Here is a 9689-nt window from a genome sequence, read left to right as displayed (position 1 = left end):
AGTACTTAGCAGACTATTTAGTACATAATAAGTACTTGTTATTGCCCAGTTAGAAAGCTGGTCAGCACTTGTTCCAGGAATACTTGCCTTCTTCAGAAATCAAGATATTTGATTAACTCAAAGAATAGAGAATGATGAAGCTGTTATTTCATTTGATATTGAATCTGAGTCAGCATATAAGTAACAGATTTGACAGTGTAGTAATAAAAGTTAGAGTGTTTCTGATCAAATATTTAGTGTTCATATTAGTTTTTCCTAGCAGTAGATTCTAGAATTTCCTAGCAAGATACAAGGACTAATATTCATTTCAGTTATTAAGCTATCACCACCTTTCTTTGGTCTTGCACACATTTTATTCCTCAAGCACGTGGCACAAACATAGTAGTGTGGGACACATGTGGGAACTAAGGAAGAGGGAAGCAACAGTGCATTTTAATAACTTTATAATAACAGAGAGAAAACGAAGGCAAGTATAATTACACTGTTACCTCATAAGTGAGATATTTTATTATAAAATATTTACCATATATAAGTATATTTGTATGCACTTTTTACAGTAGTTAAAACTTCAGGGCTTCCCTGGTGGCGCAGTGGTTGGGAGTCCGCCTGCCGATGCAGGGGACACGGGTTCGTGCCCCGGTCCGGGAAGACCCCACATGCCGCGGAGCGGCTGGGCCCGTGAGCCATGGCCGCTGAGCCTGCGTGTCCGGAGCCTGTGCTCCGCAACGGGAGAGGCCACAACAGTGAGAGGCCCGCGTACCGCAAACAAAACAAAACAAAACAAAAAAAACCTTCAAATCTATCTAAATTGTTTTTAAGATAACTATCTGGTTGAAGAAACACCCATAAGAAAAATACCTCTTAATTTTCAAATTTTCTAAAATCAAACATATATCAGAATATCTTCCTGACATTATGGAAAGAGGACCCTGAGCATTATCTAACATGCAAAGGATAACATATAGATACATTTTGCTAATTTGATATGTGTAAAATATCATTGGTGTTCATGCTATTCTTGTAAAGTTTTAACAAATAATTTTAACTTTAACAAATGTACTAAAAATCAGTAAGGGGGTCTTCATAATTTGGCCAATGACTCTGGTTTACCAGTGCTTCTGTCTGCAGGTATTATTCTTCATTTGGGGGAGTGATAGCAGAAAGGAACGAATATTATCAGTTATGAAATCTAGTATCTCTCTTTAGTGAGAGATAAAAGAAGAAAGGATCTAGTCTCTTTTAAACATGCTAATGAGAGATCACCTGTCAATCTTACTGGCTAGGGAGATTTTATCTAATGAATGATTTCATGAGGATGAACCTGGTCTAAGTTGCTATTTTAAATTAACCAGGAATTTATGGATTTATAAATCCCCAGGAAAGCTTATACAAGCTATGGATTTGATGGGATATGTAAGAAATATAACATAAATGAAATAATGAGGTAAATATCACCTCACCTGGATCATTAGTGGTGTCCTATCTGAACCAGCATGCATCTGAATGTAGGAAAAAAGACCTGAAGAGCAACATTGGTCTCAGAATGGTTCCATAATTTTATTTTTCCTGTGTTTTGACATTTTCTCTGGACTTTGGATGACTAATACATTTGGTTCTAGGTAAGAGCTGTGATTACTGTGACTCTGATCTGGCAATTTAAGCCTTCTTTATTTTTTTAATTGAAGAATAGTTTATTTACAATATTGGGTTAGATTCATGTGTACAGCTAAGGGATTTTGTTTATTTATATATATGTATATATAGAGAGAAATTCATATATATACAGATTATTTTCCATTATAGGTTATAACAAGATATTGAGTATAATTTCCTGCACTATACAGTAAATCCAGCAAATCTATTTTATATATAGTAGTTTGTATCTGTTAGTCCCATACCCCCCTCCCTTTCCTCTTTGGTAACTACAAGTTTGTTTTCTATGTCTGTGAATCTATTTCTGTTTTGTATATAGACTCATTTGTAAGTATTATTTTTTTGATTCTACATATAAGTGATATATTTGTCTCTGACTTACCTCACTAAGTATAATATTCTCTAGGTCCATTCATGTCACTGCAAATGGCAATATTTCATTCTTTTTTATGGCTGAATAATATTCCATTGTATATATATTTATACCACATCTTCTTAAGCCAATTGTCTGCTGATGGGCACTTGGGTTGTTTCCAGGTCTTAGCTTTTGTAAATCGTGCTGCTATGAAAATTGGGGTGCACATATCATTTCGAAATAGAGTTGTCATCTTTTCCAGATATATACCCAGGAGTGGGATTGCTATATCATATGGTAGCTCTATGTTTAGTTTTTTAAGGAACCTCCATACTGTGTTGTATAATGGCTACACCAATTTACATTCCCACCAACAGTGTAGAAGGGTTTCTTTTTCTCCACACCTTCCTCACCATTTATTATTTGTAGATGATGACCCTTTTAACTGGTATGAGGTGACACCTCATTGTGTTTTTTAAAATTTATTTTTATTGGAGTATAGTTGCTTTAAAATGCTGTGTTAGTTTCTACTGTACATCAAGGTGAATCAGCTATACATACATATATACCCTCTCTTTTGGATTTCTTTCCCATTTAAGTAACCACAGAACACTGAGTACCCTGAGCTATACTGTAGGTTCTCATCTGTTATCTATTTTATACATGGAATCAACAGTGCATATATGTCAATCCCAATCTCCCAATTTATCCCACCCCACCCATTTACCCCTTGGTGTTCATATGTTTGTTCTCTACACCTGTGTCTCATTTCTGCTTTGCAAATAAGACCATCTATACCATTTTTCTAGATTCCACATATATGCGTTAATATACGATATTTGTTTTTCTCTTTCTTACTTCACTCTGTATGGCACTCTCTAGGTCCATCCACATCTCTACAAATGACCCAATTTTGTTCCTTTATATAGCTGAGTAATATGCTATTGTATATATGTACCACATCTTCTTTATCCATTCCTCTGCTGATGGACGTTTAGGTTGTTCCATGTCTTGCCTATTGTAAATAGTGCTGCAGTGAACATTGGGGTGCATGTGTCTTTTTGAATTATGGTTTTCTCTGGGTATATGCCCAGTAGTGGGATTGCTGGGTCATATGGTAGTTTTATTTTTAGTTTTTTAAGGAACCTCCATACTGTTCTCCATAGTGGCTATATCAATTTACATTCCAACCAACAGTGCAAGAGGGTTCCCTTTGCTCCATTCTCTCTCCAGCATTTATCATTGGTAGATTTTTTAATGATGGCCATTTTCTGACCAGTGTGAGGTGATACCTCATTGTAGTTTTGATTTGCATTTCTCTAATAATTAGTGATGTTGAGCATGTGTTCATGTGTTTGTTGGCCCTCTGTGTGTATTCTTTGGAGAAATGTCTATTTAGGTCTCCAGACCATTTTTTGATTGGGTTGTTTGTTTTTTTTGATATTGAGCTGCAGGAGCTGTTTATATATTTTGGAGATTAATCCTTTGTCTGTTGCTTCGTTTGCAAATATTTTCTCCCATTCTGAGAGTTGTCTTTTCATCTTCTTTATGGTTTCTTTTGCTGTTCAAAAGATTTTAAGTTTAATTAGTTCCCATTTGTTTATTTTTGTTTTTATTTTCATTTCTGTAGGAAGTGGGTCAAAAAAGATCTTGCTGTGATTAATGTCAAGAGCATTCTGCCTATGTTTTCTTCTAAGAGTTTTATAGTGTCTGGCCTTACATTCAGGTCTTTAATCAATTTTGAATTTATTCTTGTGTATGGTGTTAGGGAGTGTTATAATTTCATTCTTTTACATGTAGCTGTCCAGTTTTCCCAGCATCCACCATCCACTCTTCAGCAAAACATTGCTTCTTCAGTGGTTCCACCTGTTCCTTGGATCATCATTTCTTGTCCACATTATATCTATTCACTTCCATGTCTTTTATATTAAAAAAAAAAGTTCTCCGACACTTTCCAGTTACTATCTTTTCTGCCCTCCACTGGTTAGAATGGGCATCATCAGAAAATCTACAAACAACAAATGCTGGAGAGGGTGTGGAAAAAAGGGAACCCTCTTGCACTGTTGGTGGGAATGTACATTGATACAGCCACTATGAAGAACAGTATGGAGGTTCCTTATAAAACTAAAAATAAAACTACCATATGACCCAGCAATCCCACTACTGGGCATACACCCAAAGAAAACCATAATTCAAAAAGACACATGCACCCCAATGTTCACTGCAGCACTATTTACAATAGCCAGCTCATGGAAGCAACCTAAATGCCCACTGACAGACGAATGGATAAAGAAGATGTGGTGCATATATACAATGGAATATTACTCTGCCATAAAAAGGGATGAAATTGGGTCATTTGTAGAGACATGATGGATCTAGAGACTGTCATACAGAGTGAAGTAAGTCAGAAAGAGAAAAACAAATATCGTATAATAATGCATATATTTGGAATCTAGAAAAATGGTACAGATGAACCAGTTTGCAAGGCAGAAATAGAGACACAGATGTAGAGAACAAACGTATGAACACCAAGGGGGAAATGGGGGGGGGGTGGGATAAATTGGAAGATTGGGATTGACATATATACAACTAATATGTATAAAATAGATAACTAATAAGAACCTGCTCTATAAAAAATAGATAATATAAAATTCAAAAAATTAAAATAAGCCTTAGGATTGGAAAAGAAATTATTCAATGGAAACTCCATATCAATTTTTCAGTTTATGGTGTCTTAGTGCTTCAGTAAGTCACGATTATATCTGAATTTTCTTCTTTTTCTACTCTACTAAAACTAAGTTTGCCATCTGGACAGCTGCTAGTGGGGTCATGTATCTGAAGAGTGTTTAAATTTACTGCCCCTTTTCTTAATTTACTTTTATATATTTTTAAATTCAGCTATGATACATTTGTCTTTGTACAGAATAGATATTCTGTGTGTAATATATATCCCAAGATGAGAGAGCATATTTGTATTGAAACTATAATATATAAATATTAATTCCAAAATGTAAAATATGTGATAATCTTTTTCACTTGCCCATAAGCATGTATATATGAGCAGCTCATGGATGAGGAAGTAATCAAAAGTTGTCAGGCTGGGTAATAGGGTCATCTCAATTCAGGATAATGTAATACCATCTATCATTTTACTTTCTGTGAAATAAAAGAATCCATTGAAAGGAAATGGATGGAGGAGGGATAGAAAAATACATTTTTTTTTCTGTTTCAAGACTTCATATTTAGAAAAGGACATAAGATAAAAGTTCATTTTTATTTTGCCTGAGCATTCATGTGAGACCCTAGGAACTTTCTAGTTGTGGTTTTGAATCAATGAAATTGAGTATATCAAAGCTCTGTGGGAAATGCCAGAAATATTGAACAAATTTAGATGAGTTGGTGGATTTTGAATATCAGGATCTACCTTGTCCATACCTCTGATCCTTTAGAACAGTAAGGGAATTTAAAAGAAGATATGGCTCATAAAACCTCCACTTTACTGTGGAGATGACCCTTATGGAATCTCATCAGTGCTAGCTATGCAACTTTGTTGGATTTTCATCTTTCTTGTATTACTTGAAGGTTTTCAGAGCTGAGGAAGAAAGTTAATCATTATTCTAGAGAAAGAAAGAAAGGAAGGAAGGAAGGAAGGAAGGGAGGGAGGGAGGGAGGATGGGAGGGAAAAAGAAAGGAAGAGAGATGAAGGGAGGAAGAAAGAAAAGAAAGATGGCCTCAAATTTTTGAAATCTGGTGATGCCCCATTGTTTATATTATTTATATGATTCTTACAAAGTTCATACAAAGCGGTATCGTTCACATTTTCCTTCCTTGGATTATTTTCCTGTTTGTGACATAAAGCAGACTTTGCTGTGAGTGCCATTAAGACGATTAACAAAAAGATAACTGAAACTGTCAAGGTCACAAAATGTGTCCAGGAAGCTAAAAAGGCTGAACTGATATTCTGTACAGTAGCTTCTTTATAACACCAACTACTCAAGGCTCAGGCCATGGTGGGAGAATAATTCTGGAATCAATGTCTCAGCTGACCCACTCTAGTCTTCTTTTTTTTTTTTTTTTTTTTGCGGTACGCGGGCCTCTCACTGTTGTGGCCTCTCGCGTTGCGGAGCACAGGCTCCAGACGCGCAGGCTCAGCGGCCATGGCTCACGGGCCCAGCCGCTCCGCGGCACGTGGGATCCTCCCGGACCGGGGCACGAGCCCGTGTCCTCTGCATAGGCAGGCGGACTCTCAACCACTGCGCCACCAGGGAAGCCCTCTAGTCTTCTTTATGTCAACTACCTTAATTACATCCACAGGTGCTTTGCCCATTACATCTACAGGACATTTGCACAGTCAGAACATCTGCCAGGCATGCTCTTTTTTTCTCCTTTTCAATCATTAGTAATCAATGCCTTTGCATTTCAGCCCAAATAGCACATTCCTTCCATTACCTTTCCTCTATGTCCATGAAGAAGTCAAATTGCCCTACCATAACCTAGAACACTATGAATCTTACCTTTTTAAAACAGTCACAGTTCAAATATTACAATTCATATGTAGCTATTTCTTTAAAGTTTAGCTTTCTCTTTGGTTTATAAATTCTACATGTAGAGGAGAATGTTTTATTCTTCCTACCATGATGCATGACTAAAATATAGCCACCAAAATATTTTAAAAATATATAAATGAATCATCTGGAGAGGTAGCATTACAGCAGATTTGAGTGTGCCAAATGTAGCCAACCCACAAATCTGTATAACATAATCTCTGTTTCTATTCTCAGAAAATAAAATTTATTCCTATTTCTTTACATAGAATTTTATCCCATATAGTTTTCATTGACTAATTATATATTTTTTCAATAAAAAGAAAAATAGGACTGCTAAATAAACATACTGAAACCCACTTTTAAGTTGGCTTTCATTATGGTCATTTTTCTTGTAACATTTGTATTCCATCAACGTGAAATTTATTACCCCTCAGAATTTTGCAAAATAATGTTTATTAGCAGTCATTTAAACACCTGTGTTTGAGGTCTCTCTAGACCCCAAAGACAATACATTTTCCTCTTATTACAAAAGCTCAGGATATAAAGAAATGAGGACTCAAACCTACTAAGCAATAAAGTTGACTTATCTTTTTTTTTTCGATAATACTTCTAAATCTTATTTTTCCCAAGGGATATTTTTGCTCAAAATAAATATGCAAAAGACATGAGGAAGAACTGAACCCTGTATGACAGATGAACTAGGACTCAGGGAGTAACAAGTCTGCAGGGGAAGCAGGAACATATGCGTAATATAAAAGTCCCTGACCTGCACCTCCAGCCTGTGGTCAAGATTAGATCACATTAACATTTGGCTCTCACCTGCTCAGTCTGGGCCTCAGCTTTCCCACCTCACCAAAATCCTCATTCTTTGTTGGTTATGTCAGGAAGATCTAGGGACTCAGAATCACAGAAGCTAAGAACAAGTCAGCTCACATTTCCTTTCTCTGGTCCAGTCATGAGCCGTGCCAATGATTACTGCCTTTGCTGAAAGTGTCTTGTGGAAGTTTTGCTCTGTAGAGTAAAACTAGTATGAGATGATAGCACAATTGGTAATGAGTCTCAAAAAACTTTTCATTAGTTCACCTCCTTGAGCTTCCAGTCATGATTTTCCTCTTCAAATGTGTCTCCAAATCAGTCTCTCAAGCTAAGTAGGGAAAAATGTTACCTTATTTGCCTTCTGCTTTCTTGTTTCTTCTTCTTGTGTTGATGGAAAAGTTTCCAACTTCTCCTTTTATCCTCCAAATCCCAAGTCTATCATGACAGCTGTGCAACCAGAATTAGAATATTAGGTTGGTGTCTGCTTGGACACTCTGCAGGAAGTCAGTCAGTGGCCAAAAAAATCTATGAGCTATTGCAGAAAGAAATAGATGAGAACCACAGTCTTGGATACATAGGAAGTCTATGGATTTAGTCACTGGGTTTCAACTAATTACCTAATTTTTGATGCTAGGAAACAAAGTGGTATGAGCCTCATCAAAGGTGTGACGAATTACTACTGGTAATCTAGACAAGGAGAGTGGTAACAGGCATAGACATCATCAATTTCACAGTCTGATTTTCTGAGATCTGGTGCCCAAACTTGCTTATTTGGGACTTCTTATTTGTGTTTTAAAAACATTTTTGATTATCTATGTTTTGAGATACTGCAGACCAGTAACCATGATATATGCATTTAATTCAGGCAAATTTAGTTGAATTTAATTCAGTATAAAACAAAAAAATATCATACCAAATACTAAGCATTAGGCACACGATTAAGACACTGAAGATGCAGAAATAAAAGGAAGGTTATTATTGGATTTGGACATCTACTGCAGGTAAACTCAATAACTAGCGTAGTGTATCATATCTAGTTGATGAATGACCAGAAAGGAATACTTGAATTTGTGAATTGTGTGAATGAGTATCAGCCCATTTGTTTTGCTTAGACAGATTTGTATCAAAGCTATCTTAATGTCAGCTGTGAAGCTTCCATCTTGCTTTATATTACTTTTGCTAAGATACAATCATTTACAACTGAGTTGGAAGGGGATATAAGTTTATAAATAAATTGGATATTATTTCAAGCAAAATATTAGCATTCTGTCTGTAACATAAGTATAATATCATGCTTTTGTAGGTATAAGATGGCTGTACTCACACTTTTTCCAAGTTGTTCTGCTATGTTCTGTGGCTTCAAGCTAAGGAATGAACATCCAGAGATAAAGGGGATTTTTGTGCCAGATCCTATATTTATTTCACTGATATCTAATAATCTGGTAATTATAAAGTGAAATTATCAGAGAAATGTAGTTTTACAAAATGTTCTTACCTTTACTTAAATATGTTCTATAAATTATAGCACATAATTCTTAAGGATAATGTTCTCCCCATGAGCAAAGTGATAATGATTGATCTAAAGAATTGTCACCTTGGGCCTCCCTGGTGGCGCAGTGGTTGAGACTCCGCCTGCCGATGCAGGGGACACGGGTTCGAGCCCCGGTCCGGGAAGATCCCACATGCTGCAGAGCGGCCGGGCCCGTGAGCCATGGCCACTGAGCCTGCGCGTCCGGAGCCTGTGCTCCGCAACGGGAAACGCCACAACAGTGAGAGGCCCGCGTACCGCAAAAAAAAAAAAAAAATTGTCATCTTCACTAAAAGTCTTATTTCTAAAGGCAAACAGCTGAACCTAGATTTGAGCACTGTTGTCTAAAAAGGCTGAGTATTTTGCCAACTGAAAAACATGACTGGGATTTACATAACATTCCTCTCCAAGACCTAAAGGGCTTATTTGAATTTGGCTTATATTGAACAAGTGTGCAAGTAAATCTCTATTTTTAACTTATCATTGTGACAGCATGTAGCAGTGTTTTCTTTTAAAACTATGTATTTACTGTAAAATGATACATTTTCCATTGTAAACAGTTGGAACAAACAAAAGTGTGCTGTTTGGATTTTGTAGCTAAGGTAACCAGTGTTAACATTGTGATAAATATTCTGTCAGACATTTTTTTACACACACACACATACCCTCATATGCTATCTTTATTTTTTAAAAAACATATTATCAATACATATTGTTATGCAAAATTCATGTTCACTTCACATGTTGGATAAAATTTTCCATGTCAGAACATGTAAATTCGTTGTATTTA

Source organism: Phocoena phocoena, chromosome 8, assembly GCF_963924675.1.
Source record: "Phocoena phocoena chromosome 8, mPhoPho1.1, whole genome shotgun sequence".
Lineage (NCBI taxonomy): Eukaryota > Metazoa > Chordata > Mammalia > Artiodactyla > Phocoenidae > Phocoena > Phocoena phocoena.
The sequence above is the reverse complement of the archived record's forward strand: the minus strand, read 5'-3'. Positions refer to the sequence as shown.